The sequence below is a fragment of the Schistocerca nitens genome, chromosome 4 (assembly GCF_023898315.1).
Source record: "Schistocerca nitens isolate TAMUIC-IGC-003100 chromosome 4, iqSchNite1.1, whole genome shotgun sequence".
Classification (NCBI taxonomy): Eukaryota; Metazoa; Arthropoda; class Insecta; order Orthoptera; family Acrididae; genus Schistocerca; species Schistocerca nitens.
Window position 1 is genome coordinate 485,860,679 of NC_064617.1, and position 20,338 is coordinate 485,881,016.

A 20,338-nucleotide genomic window follows, 5' to 3' on the forward strand; every position below is an offset into this window, starting at 1 on the left:
GCAGCTCTCCATGCTACTCTATCCTGTGCAAGCTTCTTCATCTCCCAGTACCTACTGCAACCTACATCCTTCTGAATCTGCTTAGTGTATTCATCTCTTGGTCTCCCTCTACATTTTTACCCTCCACGCTGCCCTCCAATGCTAAATTTGTGATCTCTTGATGCCTCAAAACATGTCCTACCAACCGATCCCTTCTTCTAGTCAAGTTGTGCCACAAACTTCTCTTCTCCCCAATCCTATTCAATACCTCCTCATTAGTTACGTGATCTACCCACCTTATCTTCAGCATTCTTCTGTAGCACCACATTTCGAAAGCTTCTGTTCTCTTCTTGTCCAAACTATTTATCGTCCACGTTTCAGTTCCATACATGGCTACACTCCATACAAAGACTTTCAGAAACGACTTCCTGACACTTAAATCTATACTCGATGTTAACAAATTTCTCTTCTTCAGAAACGATTTCCTTGCCATTGCCAGTCTACATTTTATATCCTCTCTACTTCGACCATCATCAGTTATTTTACTCCCTAAATAGCAAAACTCCTTTACTACTGTGTCTCATTTCCTAATCTAATCCCCTCAGCATCACCCGATTTAATTTGACTACATTCCATTATCCTCGTTTTGCTTTTGTTGATGTTCATCTTATATCCTCCTTTCAAGGCACTGTCCATTCCGTTCAACTGCTCTTCCAAGTCCTTTGCTGTCTCTGGCAGAATTACAATGTCATCGGCGAACCTCAAAGTTTTTACTTCTTCTCCATAAATTTTAATACCTACTCCGAATTTTTCTTTTGTTTCCTTTACTGCTTGCTCAATATACAGATTGAATAACATCGGGGAGAGGCTACAACCCTGTCTCACTCCCTTCCCAACCACTGCTTCCCTTTCATGCCCATCGATTCTTATAACTGCCATCTGGTTTCTGTACAAATTGTAAATAGCCTTTCGCTCCCTGTATTTTACCCCTGCCACCTTTAGAATGTGAAAGAGAGTATTCCAGTCAACATTGTCAAAAGCTTTGTCTAAGTCTACAAATGCTAGAAACGTAGGTTTGCCTTTTCTTAATCTTTCTTCTAAGATAAGCCGTAAGGTTAGTATTGCCTCACGTGTTCCAACATTTCTACGGAATCCAAACTGATCTTCCACGAGGTCCGCTTCTACTAGTTTTTCCATTCGTCTGTAAAGAATTCGCGTTAGTATTTTGCAGCTGTGACTTATTAAACTGATTGTTCGGTAATTTTCACATCTGTCAACAGCTGCTTTCTTTGGGATTGGAATTATTATATTCTTCTTGAAGTCTGGGGGTATTTCGCCTGTTTCATACATGTTGCTCACCAGATGGTAGAGTTTTGTCAGGACTGGCTCTCCCAAGGCCGTCAGTAGTTCTAATGGAATGTTGTCTACTCCCGGGGCCTTGTTTCGACTCAGGTCTTTCAGTGCTCTGTCAAACTCTTCACGCAGTATCGTATCTCCCATTTCATCTTCATCTACATCCTCTTCCATTTCCATAATATTGTCCTCAAGCACATCGCCCTTGTATAAACCCTCTAAATACACCTTCCACCTTTCTGCCTTCCCTTCTTTGCTTAGAACTGGGTTGCCATCTGAGCTCTTGATATTCATACAAGTGGTTCTCTTCTCTCCAAAGGTCTCTTTAATTTTCCTGTAGGCAGTATCTATCTTACCCCCAGTGAGACAAGCCTCTACAACCTAGAACTACTTAAACCTAACTAACCTAAGGACATCACACAACACCCAGTCATCACGAGGCAGAGAAAATCCCTGACCCCGCCGGGAATCGAACCCGGGAACCCGGGCGTGGGAAGCGAGAACGCTACCGCACGAACACGAGCTGCGGACTAATCACTTTGATAAACACATTTATCCTATGTACGTCTTGTTCGAAATCTCCCTGGACAGTCGGTTTCTCTGTGCTTCCTTAGGGTTCTGTGCTTCAGTCTATAAAAACTGCGTCGTTATATGATCGCTTTATTGTCCTTCCGTTTGCGTGTTTCTCTATCAAAATGTTAAGAACCCTGTTTTCTTATCAACAGCTACACGTATCAAGTTCAAATTTATGTTACATATTAAGGTCTATGGTCCCTCAGCAGTGTAAAAATTTTAAGCTTCTAAGTCAATTTAATCAAAACAATTGGCCAGTTTGTCACATATTTTGATGCTCGAAAACTCACTCGGCAAAACCCACAGTGTACTTCGAGTTGAACGCGAATCATGAAATTTGGCAAGAAGTAAGGTTTCACAGTACAAGTAAAGTAAAAAAAGTCAAAATTGATAAACTGTAATTAAACCACGCAAAATATATATTTTCGTCATTACAAAATATACACCATTCATCGTCCGTCAAAAGCATAATAGACGAGCATTGCTGCATGCAGACAGAAAATATAAATTGTAGTCATGTTTTAGTAAGTAAAAAAAGTATTTTATTAAATCTTCTATATCTACATATATAAACTGCAGTCCCATGCTCGCTTCTTTTTGTATGTCCGGGCTAATCTGAGGAAGTAATGTAGAGATTTTGATATGGTCTTGGAATTTCCGGGACCGATATATTGCCAGTTCCAATATTTGTATCGAAAACAGCAAAAATCGTCCAGATTCTCGATTCCCAGTGCGGATGAACTATACATATATACATAATCTAGTTTGCACGGAACCCTAGTGCGCGAGTCCTACTCGCACACAGCATTTTTTTTTATTGTACCTACTCATAAAATTATGAAATTTGCTAATCCGGCGTAGAAGAAATTGCAGAGACATTTACGGAGGATGTGGGGTGGGGGGAGGAGGCGGGCGTCAGTGTGAGGGAAGGCGGGGAGTGGTGCAGTTTTAGGAGTTTTGCCGGAGGCGCACGATCACATCGGTACGTTTTGCGTCGGACATGGAAAACTTTTCCGCACTCAGTCAGAAGACTAGAAGATTCCGGATTTTGCCTCGAGTGCCGGAAGCACGGAGCGGCTGGCAGAGGTGTGGCGGGCGGGTGGGCACCCACAACACGAGCAGACTGCACAGTAGTCGGTCAGTGTCACCGCGCGTGGGCGGAGGGGGCGCGCCAAGTGTGCCAGCTGACTCACACTCGGCAGGCACCGTTAGCCTTCACACACACTTCTCCGCCCCACACGGCGACGGCGCTTCCGCTGTCGCCGGCGCGCCGTCCGCGCTAGTTGACCCGTGTGTTTCAGATCGACGCCAGATAGAACGTAATCACGAAATCGAACTACTGAAGCAGCAGCCGGCAGTGCTAAGCCTTCATCGGAAGAGGGATGAACTCCCATTAACAAGATAGAGGCTTGCCGCCCGGATGCTGGTCCAACTGTTACAACAGATCTCAAATATGACCGGCTGAATAAGAACCATTGTTTGGGTATAGAGAAGCCCTTTCAAAAGCACATTATTTATTTCGATCATTGTCACCTGGCTAACTAGGATACACACTTTGAAATGTTGAAGGTAGCAGATATAAGATACAAGGAGCGAAAGTTTATTTACAACTTGTGCAGAAACCGAACTGCAGTTACTGGAGTTCAATGTCATGATAGGGAAGTATATGTTATTTCATCCATATACACTGAAATGACAAAAGCCTTGGCGTAGTGATATGCACATATACAAGATGGCGGTTGTTATAACGGAGCCAAGGTAGCTCCTGGGGGCCGGCAACCCATATTACACCACAGAGGACAAGGTTGTCTATGCCCAAGGCGTACCAAAAGCACCATGGTAAACACCGGCTATTTACATACAAGTTAATGGAAACAGACATTCCGAGCACTACTTCCTGCAGGGGGAGCTCGAGCCATGGCCTGCAGGAAGTATCACTACGCCAAAACCTGACTGGCTGAAGACAGCTATTTAGGGGCTAGAACCAGCACCGAAGTTCAGTTCACGCCGAATGCCGACCTCGTCAACTGCGACCATTGAAGATTACGTCTTCGTCTCTGAACTGGACAACGCAGTGGTCGATGGTCTTCATTTAACGACAGAGAGCAGCGGCGTTTGCGTATTGTCAGTGCTAACAGACAAACAACATTGAGTGAAATAACCGCAGCAATCAATGCGGGACGTACAAAGAACGTATCCGTTGGGCATTGCATTGAAATTGGGCGTTAATGGGCTATGACAGCAGACGACCGGCTAGGGTTCGAGTGTGGCGCAGACCCCACGAAGCCACGGACTCAAGTTGTCAGCAAGCCACTGCGCAAGCTGGTAGTGCCTTCATAATGGTGTGGGCTGTGTTTAAATGAAATGGACTGGGTCCTCTGGTTATGTTCGTCTGCTTGTAGACCATCTGCAGCCATTCATGGACTTCATATTTCCAAGCAACGATACCATGCCACAGTTGCTTGTCACTGGTTTGAAGAACATTCTGGATAATTCGAGCGAATGGTTTGGTCACCCGGATTGTCCAACATGAATCCCATCTTACATGTATGGGACACAATCGAGAGGTCAATTCGTGTACAAAATCCTGCACCTGTTCGCAGTTATGTACGGCTATAGAAGCAGCATGGGGACTTCCAAAGACTTGTGGAGTCCACGCCACGTCAAACTGCTGCGCTACGCCGGGGCAAATGGAGGTTCGACACAGTGTTAATGAGGTATCCCATGACTTTTGTCACCTCACTGTATATACACACATTAAAACAAAAAATAAATTGCATCGCCTTGGTTCTGAGAGTTCCCGAACCTGTACAGGAAACTGGAATAGAGATCAACATAAACATCATTTCCGCCCTTTTTGCTGCTCATGAAAACCACACATTGCATGTTGTACCACCATACAGCGAGACCTTCAGAGGTGGTGGTCCAGATTGCTCTACACACCGGTACCTCTAATAGCCAGTAGAACGTCCTCTAGCGCTGATGCATGCCTGTATTCTTCGTGGCATACTATCCACAAGTTCATCAAGGCACTGTTGGTTCAGATTGGCCCCCTCCTCAACGGCGATTCGGCGTAGATCCCTCAGAGCCATAATCCATAGGTAGCGGTCATCCACTGCAGTAGTAGCCCTTGAGCGGCCTGAGCGAGGCATGTCATCGACAGTTCCTGTCTCTCTGTATCTCCTCCATGTCGGAACAACATCGCTTTGGTTCGCTCCGAGACGCCTGGACACTTCCCTTGTTGAGAGCCCTTCCTGGCACAAAGTAACAATTCAGACGCGATAGAACCGCGGTATTGACCGTCTAGGCATGGTTGAACTACAGACAACACTAGCCGTGTACCTCCTTCCTGGTGGAATGACTGGAACTGATCGACTGTCGGGCCCCCTCCGTCTAATAGGCGCTGCTCATGCATGGTTGTTTACATCTCTGAGCGGGTTTGGTGACATCTCTGAACAGTCAAGGGGACTGTGTCTGTGATACAACATCCACAGCCAACGTCTATCTTCAGGAGTTCTGAGGACTGGGGTGATTGAAAAACGTTTTTTGATGTGTGTAAACGAAATTAAAACGCAACAGGTGGAAAAACGTAAGTAAACTGTTATTTCAAAAGTAATCGCCATAATTGTTAATACACTTATCCACTGTGAGACGAGACTGTCAAGTGTGTTCGGCCTACGAAACGTTGGTTGTATCCAGGCGTGCACCTCTTGGCTCGAAGCAAATGGGCGGGCCCACACGGTGCCACGTTTGTTTGGATTACGCTGTGGAAATTCCGTGGGCAGTCCTTACACATTCCCCATACACTCCCTCTCTCTCGCCATGCGATTTACATACTTTTGTAGCTCTGAAGAACGGCATTCGTGTCCGTCGATTTGCTTCGCACGAAGAGGTGCACGCCTGGGTCCAATCAAGTTTTCGTAGGCGCCCGCAAACAGTTTTCCAGCAAGACACAGTGGCAGAAATATATTGTTACGGCGATTCCTTCTTAAACAATAATCAGTTTACTTATTTTTTTTCCATCTGTCACGTTTTCATTTGGCTGCCCCTCACGAGACTCCAGAGAGGATGTTAAATATATCTGTGATATTCAGGCGCTTGGCATGATATTTGGCGCCGAAATGTGTTGACAAAATTGGCCCGCTGGGGTGCTCATTATAGCTACCTGTTTGACGTACTGAACAACGTAAGACACACACAGCGCTTCATAATTTCAAAGTATTGCAGGTCAAATAAATACAGGACCGAAGTAGCAACAGGCTGCTTTCGAACATTTTTAGATGTCAACCCCTCTTATTTCCAAACCCACTAATAGCGGTAGTAATGATGTCTTACTCCCTAGTATTTTTATACAAATAACAAGTCACATATACACCAAATTTAGTTGAGATTGCTCCAGGGGTTCCAGAGCATCTTACACATTTTCACCTCCACTCTCAGCAGCAGGGGTGCTAGGGCTGTCTCACAGTATTTTTTTTCTTTCTTCCAGACAGCAAATGAGAGGTGTGCCAGCTCTGGTATAAATTATTCCAGACATTACACATAATGCTAATACGCCACACTCTTTGGAAACCCCATCCCAGCGTTAAAGTTTATACTTCACTGGGACTGTCACGAACGAGGCTAGAGACCTCGAAAATTATGGATTCGATGCTAGTATCAGTCGTTATTGATTATTTTTTCCTGGCCCGGCTTCTCACATCGATTTACATTTTTTGAAGTCGTGGAGGACTATTACCCCCTCCTCAAGGTATTTTTGTACAAATAATACAAATGAAGAATGATGTGCATACAAAATTTTGTTTAAATGGCTCCATACGTTCCTGACTTATGCTTCCACGTCACCATCTTTGCAACCCCACCACCACGCCTTACCCCACTGTGATTCTTTCCAGACATTAAGTGATACACGCACTAAGTTTGGTTGAAATTTAGGCGGGGTTGTGGAATGTACAAACAAACATCCAATGATTTTTATCGGTATGCATGCGACAGCAGGCTTGCGTAGTATGTTTCAAAACGCAGCGCATAAAAACGCATTTTTCGCTGCTCGTACCTCGGGTTCTACAAAGGTATGGTCAAGTGTTCTGGATAGCCCTCCGGCTAGGGACCATTTGTGTACCCAACAGAAAGATCGTGTTAGTGTCACTATCTACATCTACATCTACATCCATACTCCGCAAGCCACCTGACGGTGTGTGACGGAGGGTACCTTGAGTACCTCTATCGGTTCTCCTATTCCAGTCTCGTATTGTTCGTGGAAAGAAGGATAGTCGGTATGCCTCTGTGTGGGCTCTAATCTCTCTGATTTTATCCTCATGGTCTCTTCGCGAGATATACGTAGGAGGGAGCAATATACTGCTTGACTCTTCGGTGAAGGTATGTTCTCGAAACTTTGACAAAAGCCCGTACCGAGCTACTGAGCGTCTCTCCTGCAGAGTCTTCCACTGGAGTTTATCTATCATCTCCGTAACGCTTTCGCGATTACTAAATGATCCTGTAACGAAGCGCGCTGCTCTCCGTTGGATCTTTTCTATATCTTCTATCAACCCTATCTGGTACGGATCCCACACTGCTGAGCAGTATTCAAGCAGTGGGCGAACAAGCGTACTGTAACCTACTTCCTTTGTTTTCGAATTGCATTTCCTTAGGATTCTTCCAATGAATCTCAGTCTGGCATCTGCTTTACCGACGATCAACATTATATGATCATTCCATTTTAAATCACTCCTAATGCGTACTCCCAGATAATTTATGGTATTAACTGCTTCCAGTTGCTGACCTGCTATTTTGTAGCTAAATGATAAAGGATCTATCTTTCTGTGTATTCGCAGCACATTACACTTGTCTACATTGAGATTCAATTGCCATTCCCTGCACCATGCGTCAATTCGCTGCAGATCCTCCTGAATTTCAGTACAATTTTCCATTGTTACAACCTCTCGATACACCACAGCATCATCTGCAAAAAGCCTCAGTGAACTTCCGATGTCATCCACCAGGTCATTTATGTATATTGTGAATAGCAACGGTCCTATGACACTCCCCTGCGGCACACCTGAAATCACTCTTACTTCGGAAGAGTTCTCTCCATTGAGAATGACATGCTGCGTCCTGTTATCTAGGAACTCCTCAATCCAGTCACACAATTGGTCTGATAGTCCATATGCTCTTACTTTGTTCATTAAACGACTGTGGGGAACTGTATCGAACGCCTTGCGGAAGTCAAGAAACACGGCATCTACCTGTGAACCCGTGTCTATGGCCCTCTGAGTCTCGTGGACGAATAGCGCGAGCTGGGTTTCACATGACCGTCTTTTTCGAAACCCATGCTGATTCCTACAGAGTAGATTTCTAGTCTCCAGAAAAGTCATTATACTCGAACACAATACGTGTTCCAAAATCCTACAACTGATCGACGTTAGAGATATAGGTCTATAGTTCTGCACATCTGTTCGACGTCCCTTCTTGAAAACGGGGATGACCTGTGCCCTTTTCCAATCCTTTGGAACGCTACGCTCTTCTAGAGACCTACGGTACACTGCTGCAAGAAGGGGGGCAAGTTCCTTTGCGTACTCTGTGTAAAATCGAACTGATATCCCATCAGGTCCAGAGGCCTTTCCTCTTTTGAGCGATTTTAATTGTTTCTCTATCCCTCTGTCGTCTATTTCGATATCTACCATTTTGTCATCTGTGCGACAATCTAGAGAAGGAACTACAGTGCAGTCTTCCTCTGTGAAACAACTTTGGAAAAAGACATTCAGTAGAGGACCAAAGTATGAATATTACACGTTTCCTCCTGCTTAGGGAAATAGAACAAACCGGTTGGTTCATTTTGCACTTGATGTCATCCACGGTGCGCATTAAGCAGCTTACGGAGGCAACATTTAGTTCCCGGGCGATTTCTGAGAAAACCCCAAAAAGCACTTTTTACTGTATTTTCGCCTTCACCGGCGGACAAAAACCCAGCCGAGGATTCCAAGACGGAAATGCACAGCAAATGGCTGTAATTTTTAACATATATTTCCAAGATCCCGTTCTCGAACAACCTTGAAAATTTTCTTCATATCTTTATTCGTTTCCGAGATACACAGGTTCAAAGTTACTTTACTTGTACATTTAAAATATGCACTTTAAGTCCGGTATAAAGAGGAAACGTGGTTTATAAAGTGACGTAGGACGCAGAAGTATTCTTTAAATTGTCTCTGTTATCCGGGAACGCCATGTTCTAGTGCTGAAACACATGCAAAATTTCGGTCTGAGGTGTAAAATTAGTTTTGCATTGTTTCAGTTTGACGCAAGTTAACTATCTAAATTTTACTGATCAACACATTTCTTTCGTATGAGTTACGTGTCCTGCTGCAGCGGAAAAATGCTCCTATCGGCGAATGCACTCCTGTTTAAAAGACTGACTGAATAGTGCGTACCAGCTGCCTCCCTCTACCTTTCTCAGCACCTTTAAAGTTACGGGCCAGAAATGTTGATTTTCGGACATACTGTACTCGGGCTTTTTTGTGCTTGGAGAGAAGAAAACAGGCAAAGGCAAAGAGACGTAAAAGTAATAAATACTGGAAGATAGTAGAAATGGCGGTGGTACAGAAAGAGCGAAGGAGACAATGGCAGTGTGAGAGAAAGAGGGGAACACAACGGCAGTCGATCACAGTTGATAGTGACAGAACTAAAACTCCTCCCGAACAGGCCATGAAGGCCCAACGGTACCGACAGGCCGCCGTGTCATCCTCTGCCCACAGGCGTCACTGTATGCGGATATGGAGGGGCATGTGGTCAGCACACCGCTCTCCAGGCCGTATGTCAATTCCGAGACCGGAGCCGCTACTCCTCAATCAAGTAGCTTCTCAGTTTGCGTCACAAGGGCTGAGTGGAGCCCGCTTGCCCACAGCGCTCGGCAGACCGGATGGTCATCCATCCAAGTGCTAGCCCAGCCCGACAGCGCTCAACTTCGGTGATCTGACGGGAACCGGTGTTACCACTGCGGCATGGCCGCTGACACAGTGACAGGACAGTGCTAGGAAAAGAGTGAAGCGGACAGTGCTGGGAAGGGGGGGGGGGGATAAAGAGGAAGTAGAAGTGGGTGAGAGCCAGTGATAAAGAGAGACAGAGTATATGACAATGACAATCAATGCAGAAGACAGAGATAGTGAAAGTGAGAAGAGAGAGAGCAGCAGTAGGAAGGAAGGAATGAGACATTAGCAGTAAGAGAGAGAAATAGGGAGAAAGTGACAATGAGAGGAGACTATACTAGCAGGGCAGAACGAAGGAGACTATAGCTGTAAGACAGGAGACGATGAGAGAGACACAAAGAGACAACGACAGTGAGCTGGACTGAACGAGTGAGCGGGGGAGGACAATTGGGAGTGGATGGTTATGAGCGACTTACAACGATGGACTAGTGTGTGTGAGTGAGTTACAGTGAGGAGGGCGTGTGGGAGTTTGAAGTGAGTTGTATGTTAAAAAAAGCGGGAATATGTTCGCACGCCAAAAGTTTTGGGAAACTTTTAAAGGTGCTGAGGAAGATAGAATGAGGCAGCTGGCACACCACTTCTCAGTGTTTTAAATAATCAGGAACTTTTTCGCACTTTTTGTGCTCTGATAGCAGCATTTTTCCCCTGGTAGATACGGAGTGTTCAAAAAGTCTCTCCGCAGTGTCGTATGATTGTTAGCCGCGCGTGCCGTATGCCGCAGTGAATATACCGAAATGAAACTCAGTGAAATACAAGTTACTAATTTATTGAATATTCATTTTTACTTACAAATTTTCACATTACATGTTGAAAGTGTCAATTAGTATAATCATGTTTCCAAACACCTGTAACAGAAGCAGTGAAAGTGGATATTGCAGTTTCCAATTCATCGATGGATTTTGGACGGTTTTTATAGACAGTTGCTTTCGCTTCACCTCAGAAGAAAAAGTCAGTTGGTGTTAGGTCAGGCGATCGTGGAGGCCAAAGTCCCTGTGAAATTAGGCGATCACCGAAAACATCAGCAAGCAGTGACATTGAAACGCGAGCTGTATGCGCGGTTGCACCATCTCGTTGAAAATAACCGTTCAGTATTTCACTTAACACAAGTTCTCCTGTGAATGGGTACAGAATATCACTGCAGTATCGTTGTACATTTATTGTTTCGTTGAAAAATATGGGATCCACAATCCGATGTCTAGAAATTGCAATCCGAACTCCTATTTTCACAGAATGAAGTGGTTCCTCATGAATACACAATGGATTTGCAATACTCCACATACGAGAATTTTGCAAGTTCATGTACCCGGGTAAATGAAACTACGCCTCATCAGTGAAAAGGTTTCATTAAGAATACGTATCCCTTCCATTTGGTTGAACGAAATTTCTGAACCATTGACAATAATGCAGTCTCTTGCCATTTTCAGTGTTTTTCAATTCTTCCACGACTGTCACTTTGTATGGGAAAAGTTCTAATTTTTTCCTTACAGCTGTGTGGGCCGTTCCGACACTAACATAGATTTCCTGGGCGAGTTTTCCTGCTGACTTGGTAGGACACATGGACATTTTATCGGAAATATCGAGTAGTTTATCCTCAGACAAAACGCTAGGACAACCACTTCTCGGTGCATCTGTCATTGAACCCGTACTTCGAAATTTGTTAATCAAATCTCGCACAGTATCGCGATGTGGGAGTGTTGTCTCCGGGGAAAACTGAATTAAATGTTTGACGAACTGAAACTGTGTATTTACCGCCAGCTTTGAACACTTGTTCGACTAAAAAGACACGTTCTTCAATGGTAAGCATTTTAACAGTGACAAAAACGAAACAAACGAAGGAACTAAACTTAACGCTCACGTCAACACGTAACGACACACACCAACGATACTACTGACGCTGGCTGAGATAAACGAAACAGTGTTGGGAGAGTCCAGTTGAAGGGAAGTAACATAAGCAGGCGAACAATCATACGGCACTGCGGAGAGACTTTTTGAACACCCCGTCTATACACAAGTGAAGAGAACAATCCTGATCAGTCACTCCCGCGACACTGGAAAATATCGGCGATGTTTATGGGGGTATTTCAATTCTGCTGCCGTGGAAGAACAAATCTAGGGAATCAAATGTCAGCACAACAAGAAGAAGGTAGGGCGTGACGTCGCCTCTTCCCTCCTCGTCCGTTAACGCTGGCGGCCGACGGCCACGATTTGTGTTCGTACTATATAGAGGTCAAACGTGATAACGCATTAACGCGAGTCCTTCTAACTGACTGCGTCGCTTCAGTCCGCTGCGATCTGCCGAAACGTGAGGCGGGTCGAGAGGCAGGAGAGCGGTTTCTTTGTCCGCCGGCCGTGGAGGCCGCTTCCGCGAGGCCGGCCTTGTCTGAGCGGTCTGGCGCATGGCGTGTATCGGGATTTGGGCTGCTGGCTGCTGGCTGCTGCGTGCACGTGCCGCCACTTGACCTTTGCGCCGTTCCGCCCTCCACTCCCCCCCCCCCTCCCTCGCGACGTAATGGCAGTCATTATCGTGAACCGTGGCTGCAAAGGGCGATGCGATCCTCACACTAGACCTGCATCTACAACTGAATCGTTCGCCGTTGCAACCAACATTTTTGTGGAAACTGAGTTGAAGTTGAAATGACATTATACGTATGCACTAGCCTTTTCCAGGCGGCTTCACCCACCCATGCGTTCAACACATCTCCTCCCTCCATTCTACGCGTCCACCTCTTTGAGCCGTGGAAAAAACTGCTGTTTTGAAAAGCGCGCCGCAGCGCGTAGTGTAAAGCAGTCGCCCTCCGTTTCTGGCGGTGGCGCCGCTGTGGCAGTCGCAGCTTTGGTGTCTCCCTCTGATGGGAAAGGGGAAAGATTGCCTGTTCACGTGCATTTAAGGGGCGCTATGAGCTCGCCTAGGGTCAGTCTGTCAGTCTCGGCGAGTCTGGTCAGTTGGTCAGCCGGGTCAGTGTGGGCCAGTCAGTGTCTGTCTGTCGTCCGGAGTGCTAGTATGTGTTAGGCCGCCAGTTTGCTCGAGTTTTTTCAGGCAATGGTCACTGGCGGTGGGATCGATCGGTTGGTCGGTCGCGCACTGGGACACAAGATGACTTGTCCGTCTTGAGCGTCGGCGCATGTGAGATCGCCACGTCAGTCCAGCGGGCCGCGCCGTATAGCGAGGGGTTGTGGCTTCGCGGCCGACACGAGAGCAACAGGAGTTAACCCACGACATCGGGCTGGCCGGGGCGAACTGTGACGCCGCGAGACGGAGATCGGCGCGCCTTCCTGCGTCCGTGGAAGCGGCTGGCAGCGGACGGTTCGGGAGAGCGTTTTGGGGGTGCTGCGCCAGGTCTTCGCCAGAAATCGCAGTTTATTAGAACTTAAGTGACTGGAGATATGCTGTTCATTTACTTGTTAAATTATACTTGTTTTCTTGGTCAGTCTCTCGTCCCCAGCTTGATCGTCTGTCTGTCGTCCGCATTTGTTAGCCAGTTAGTGTCTGTCTGTCGGTCTGCCGTACGTTAATAGCTGCCTCTGTCATGCTTGTCGGATTCGGTGTTAACGAATTTATTGCTTAAGGTTTAAAGGCCGAATTCCTGAAATATTTTTTATCTTGCCTATCATCATGAGAGGCGGTATATGTGTAATGTAAAGCATGTTTGTACATTTTATGTAAGACTGCATTTCATGGGTTTTTATTTAAATGGTCATTTTAGTATATAAAGTTGCCACCCTTCCACCGTAAGTGTGTTCCTTTAAAAACAAGTTGCACTTTCGGTGGCAAGTAATTTTTTTTAAATGTGTTGGTTTTGTACCATTTCCATCCCTCTTACGGGGTGCATAGTTTGTGTGGGTTGTTAAAATTTTTAGTTTAAAGTAATCTAGTGTGTTACAGATTTGCACCAGTGTAATCTTTCAGAGGTTGTTGTGAACGGTCGTCACTACGACCGTGGTCTACGGGAGCAGCAAGCTTCTCAGCCCGAAAGCTCATACTGTAAAAAATCTTATTTCTGCCTCGGAACAAATTGTAACTTGATATTTAGAGGGTGCTTTCTGATTATAATTTTAAATCTGTTTTAAAAAAAAGGGGGCTTTTAGGAACAAAATTTCCATTTATTGAAAAAAATTTGTTTTCATCAGTTACCCACTGGCAACTACTTCCACGCTCACATAGTGTGATTAAATGTGTTAATGCTCTTGATGAATCGCTAGTAAATAAATTAAATTCTTAAAAAAAGTTTTTGAAAGTAAATTCACGGTTCACTCTTCCTCCCCCTGTCTGTCATTATCCTCCCACTTCTATCTCACTGTCTCCTCCTCCACACTCTGCTTCTTCATCTCCTCCTCCCCCTCTTTTTGTCCATTACCTCAACACCCTCTCTCTTACCCTATCTTCCTTCTCCCTTCCTCTGACCACATCCTCCTTCCACTTTATCTTTCCGTCTCGACCTCCCCCAATTCCTTTTCCTCCTCTGCACTAACCCTCTACACCTCCCACCTGCCTCATACACTTCTCCCTCCACCCCTCTCTCTGTCCATTTCCTGCTTCCCCGGACTCTGTCCGTCTCTCCTCTATTCATTCCAACCTGACCCAAGCCATGCTCAGCAGCAAACATAGCCCATAGAATGCACTTCAACAAAGGCTTGAAAATCATTTACTTACCTCTGACACACGCCACCAGCTGAAGCAGGTCGACAAGGCAGGCTGATACTACTACAATACAAGATGCGTGTCATGGGCTGCAACCTACATGTTGGGGCCTGGAAAACTGTTTCTTACCTCTAATGTATAGGCAGCTCTGCAAAGCAGGTTGAGTTGGCTGGCCGATATTGTTCCTACAAAACATGCCTGTAATGCAGGGCACCCTGTACATCTGGGGCTGGGAAAAAAAAAAGTTTTTGCCTGTACCTCCATTCCTATATGAACTAGGAAGTTATAAGCTCCACAGTGCTCATGATTGTGAGAAATGCTCTTTCTGTGCCAAATTTAGTTGAAATCGATTAGGGGTTTGGGAGAAGATCGCAGATACACGCACACACATTAACTCTGCGTATACATACAATAGATTTCATATGCTCTACGAGGCTGTTTGCAGGCGGAGCTGTTGTGTATAGGAAGGATGCAATGCCAAAAGACTGTACAAAATACACATTGATGGTCGATGACTGGTGAAAGGACTGGCGCCTGACTCTGGACTTTAGTATCGTGCATAAAGAAACGAAGAGATCCATTATTGTTCGACAACACTATTTGTGACTCAAAGCGAAATGACAAAATAGATTGAAGGAAAAGCAGATGCCAGCTGAGATTCATTGCAAGAATCTTAGGGCAATGTAACTGATCCATGAAAGAAGTGACTTACAATACACTCGGTCGCCCGATTCTGGAATACTGTTCATCACTCTGGGACCTTTATCATGTAGGATTAAGAAAGGAGATAGACGAGATCCTACGAAGAGAAACACATTTTGTCTCGGGACCATTTAGTAATCATGAAAGTTCGACACATTTTTGACCTCGAGTAGAAATCCTTACAAGAGAGGCATAAAGTATGTGTTTGTGCAAAGGAAATGACTATGTCCAGTCGTAAGGAAGGTATGGATATGACGTGGAGTATTGTGATAGCATGGGAAGAGTATGTCAAGTCATAGGAGTGGTACCAATATTTCTATTTCCAGGACCACAGCCGTCAACAGAGTGTATTTCCCATACTTCATTCACTGTCGAATGTCGTTCAACTGAGACTGTGATCGTAACATTTAGTTGTAAGTACAGGAGTAAAATAAATATGTGACCGATTTCTTAGGATAAATATTCTACCTGTGTGTGCTCGACCTCAAGCACCGGTGACCTGTGCTGGGGTAATTCACGTTTCCCGTTAACGGTAGGAGCTGTCAGACTGGAGATGCCTGTTGGAGTGTAGGAATGTAGATGAATTAACCGTGTTGGCCTCTATACGACCGAATAGCGAACTAATACTTTGTATGTGTTTGATAGCTTTCGTGAAAGCGTGGAAGTTTGAGAACATTGAATACGGAGGTGCATTTGCGCTGTATCATTATTCCCTCCCATGTAATTTGTTCGGTTGACTGCTTCTGCACATTTTGCGCCTTTATTTAGTTGAGAGAAGATCGGTTGTGGTGTGTGCATCTAGCATATGGAAGACACATTTGCCCGTTCTCTAGACATGAGAAACAGATGATCTTGTAAATTATAGAGATGATTTGGAATCTACTACATCACCAACATCGGTATTCGATAGTGGAAATATCAGTTTCCTCTATTTGTTTCGAGTTGCCGAGTAAATGTCTTCACATACGTGACAAGTTTCTAGGTAGTCAGTGGTTAACAGCACACCCCACCTAACTAAAGTTTTGTGTTTGTAGAGAAATATTTTCACTCTATATCTTGGGAATTATGTTGCACTAGCGATCGATAGGGTGCTGCCTAGTGCTTGATATCGAGAAGTACCGCCAAAATGGTATAATATTATGGTGAACCATGCGAAAATACCTGTGTTCTTGTAACCCCCGAGTCTGGAGACGTGTGTAGGAAAGCGAGCAAGCAAGGATTCAGGTTTGGACCAGAAACAATAACGTGTTTGTGATGAGGGGAAACGAGCCCGAATTTGTAGAACAGTTCTGAGAGCGACTTCGGTCCACTGAGGGTGCTCTGGTCACGTGTTGGAGGTGGACTTGTGATTTTCGATTGCAGGAAAATATCTAGTGCTGTGAGTGGTATATACAGTACTGTCGGTCTTTGCGGTATATGTACCAATGATGTAAAAGGGATGATTTTCTTTGGCACAGGATACGAACTGTAGGTGTACTACATCAACACAGTACATAGTGGTATATTGTTGGGTTGGAGATCAGTTTCGCGCACTAATATTCAAGCTCCTGTCTTCAGTGGGAGAGCAGTGTAATTGAGTAGGAGTCTTTCCATATTTGACAAATTGTAGCGTACGCAGTGATATATTGATGGGTCACAGGTCAGTTTCACGTTCTAATAATCAAGCTCATGTACTCGGTGGGAGAGCAGTGTCTAGTTTGTAAGATTTAATTGCCAGTGCAATATGGCGATCTGTGTAAAATAACCGCTGAAAGTCTTGTCTGCAGAAGGAAAGAAGGTGGATGGTGTTTCGATACCGGCGGCATCAATAATTTGGCTAGTAAATTCGGTAAGAGCCAATCATAATGCTCGATTCATTCACATCCTTTGTCCTGGGATACAGGAGGCTCTACATAGCGGGGGAACGTTTGTGTGTGTTGAAAGCAGGAACTGTAACACGTGATGGACGGAGTAGCATGTAAGGTGTGCGAGGAAGACTGCATTTGACGTTGTTGTTGTTGTTGTGGTCTCCAGTCCTGAGACTGGTTTGATGCAGCTCTCCATGCTACTCTATCCTGTGCAAGCTTCTTCATCTCCCAGTACCTACTGCAACCTACATCCTTCTGAATCTGCTTCGTGTATTCATCTCTTGGTCTCCCTCTACGATTTTTACCCTCCACGCTGCCCTCCAATGCTAAATTTGTGATCCCTTGATGCCTCAAAACATGTCCTACCAACTGACCCCTTCTTCTAGTCAAGTTGTGCCACAAACTTCTCTTCTCCCCAATCCTATTCAATACCTCCTCATTAGTTACGTGATCTACCCACCTTATCTTCAGCATTCTTCTGTAGCACCACATTTCGAAAGCTTCTATTCTCTTCTTGTCCAAACTAGTTATCGTCCATGTTTCACTTCCATACATGGCTACACTCCATACAAAGACTTTCAGAAACGACTTCCTGACACTTAAATCTATACTCGATGTTAACAAATTTCTCTTCTTCAGAAACGATTTCCTTGCCATTGTCAGTCTACATTTTATATCCTCTCTACTTCGACCATCATCAGTTATTTTACTCCCTAAATAGCAAAACTCCTTTACTACTTTAAGTGTCTTCATTTCCTAATCTAATCCCCTCAGCATCATCCGATTTAATTTGACTACATTCCATTATCCTCGTTTTGCTTTTGTTGATGTTAATCTTATATCCTCCTTTCAAGACACTGTCCATTCCGTTCAACTGCTCTTCCAAGTCCTTTGCTGTCTCTGACAGAATTACAATGTCATCGGCGAACCTCAAAGTTTTTACTTCTTCTCCATGAATTTTAATACCAACTCCGAATTTTTCTTTTGTTTCCTTTACTGCTTGCTCAATATACAGATTGAATAACATCGGGGAGAGGCTACAACCCTGTCTCACTCCTTTCCCAACCACTGCTTCCCTTTCATGCCCCTCGACTCTTATAACTGCCATCTGGTTTCTGTACAAATTGTAAATAGCCTTTCGCTCCTTGTATTTTACCCCTGCCACCTTCAGAATTTGAAAGAGAGTATTCCAGTTAACATTGTCAAAAGCTTTCTCTAAGTCTACAAATGCTAGTAACGTAGGTTTGCCTTTTCTTAATCTTTCTTCTAAGATAAGTCGTAAGGTTAGTATTGCCTCACGTGTTCCAACATTTCTACGGAATCCAAACTGATCTTCCCCGAGGTCCGCTTCTACCAGTTTTTCCATTCGTCTGTAAAGAATTTGCGTTAGTATTTTGCAGCTGTGACTTACTAAACTGATAGTTCGGTAATTTTCACATCTGTCAACACCTGCTTTCTTTGGGATTGGAATTATTATATTCTTCTTGAAGTCTGTGGGTATTTCGCCTGTCTCATACATCTTGCTCACCAGATGGTAGAGTTTTGTCATGACCGGCTCGCCCAAGGCCATCAGTAGTTCTAATGGAATGTTGTCTACTCCCGGGGCCTTGTTTCGACTCAGGTCTTTCAGTGATCTGTCAAACTCTTCACGCAGTATCTTATCTCCCATTTCATCTTCATCTACATCCTCTTCCATTTCCATAATATTGTCCTCAAGTACATCGCCCTTGTATAAACCCTCTATATACTCCTTCCACCTTTCTGCCTTCCCTTCTATGCTTAGAACTGGGTTGCCATCTGAGCTCTTGATATTCATACAAGCGGTTTGACGTTACTCTGCGCTATTTTCGTAAACAGGTTCTGTTAGGGGAAGAATTTCCGTGCATACAAGCTGAGACATCACGAAAACTCCTACAAAAGGGAGCGTTAACTATTTCCGGGACACTATACAATTTCCACAAGGTCGACTCGGTTCTTATTGTAGATAGCCATTTGGCTTCAGTATAACATTGAGAAAGTTGCTAGATGCACTTGCGACAGTATGTAGCTACGCGCAGTGTTGCGTCAGTCACGCTGGGCAGTGAAGTACAATTAGATGCGTCTCTCGTGATGCATTAGGAACAATGTACCCTGTGCTACTCTGTCATCAATGGTAAACACACGTGCTGCCTGGAGACGTCTTGCATATGGGAGCTGTGTGAGCGCGCCTTGGAGCAACTGCGGTCGCGTCAGCAGCGGTGTCTACGTGAACACGTATTTCGAGAGGAAGTTCTCCGGTGTCAAGTATGAAAGGGATGTTGCCACCTCATGCATGTGGGCATCTGTGCATGGTTTGACAGCTGACGGCCACGTCACTTCGCAGGGACTGCAAGTAACCTCCCGTGCGGTCAAGTGGACAGGGGGTGGCAGATGGTGCTTGCACACGTTGATTGCGTGTATGTTGCATAATTTTGTGAGTGGGCCTGTAGGCTGTGCTATGCGCTATTTGGACAGTTTACGAGTTGATTTCGTGTCTGCACATCTGTGTACTGCATTATTTAGGAGCAGTTTGCATGTCTGTACTGAAATTATTTCGGTAATTTAGGAGGAGTTTGCGTGTCTGCAGAGCGTTATTTAGGTGTAGTTTACAGGTCTGTGGGCTGTGTGGTGTGATCCCAAGCATGTGTTTTGTATCAGTGTGATAAATATACTCCATCCCTAAGAAAATTGTTCCAAAATAAATAAAGTACGCTCCTTCCTTACTCTCTCCAGCAGGACAGTGCAGGCTGAGTCATTTTTCCCCACCCCAGACCACCATCTTGGATTACATCACAGGAGGGATGACATGCATTCATAGTGTTTCAGTTTCTTATATTTTTATCCTCAGACTCGATGTTGACATTGCGGAGGCAAAACCAAGATTGAAAGTCAAAGCCGGCCGAAGTGGCCGTGCGGTTAAAGGCGCTGCAGTCTGGAACCGCAAGACCGCTACGGTCGCAGGTTCGAATCCTGCCTCGGGCATGGATGTTTGTGATGTCCTTAGGTTAGTTAGGTTTAACTAGTTCTAAGTTCTAGGGGACTAATGACCTCAGCAGTTAAGTCCCGTAGTGCTCAGAGCCATTTGAACCATTTTGAAAGTCAAACAGTTTTGGTATGAAGTGCGAGCCCTCACGCTTGCTGTACCTGGATGCCCGGAAATGTATTGGCGCAGTCGCTGCTGATCAATAATGGCTGGCAAAGTTGCAGAACCTGCAGCTGTCATTCATGTGACAAACATTCTTGTT

The 20,338-nt window shown here is 45.0% G+C and overlaps 1 protein-coding gene and 1 pseudogene across 1 annotated transcript in view; both read right to left on the reverse strand.

Annotated features, from left to right (window-relative positions):
• The window catches only part of LOC126251632 (F-box only protein 32), a 554,853-nt gene that overhangs the window by 316,932 nt on the left and 217,583 nt on the right, over positions 1-20,338 (reverse strand). The gene's annotated exons all lie outside the window — the stretch shown is intronic.
• Positions 9,797-9,914, reverse strand: LOC126254868 (5S ribosomal RNA; annotated as a pseudogene).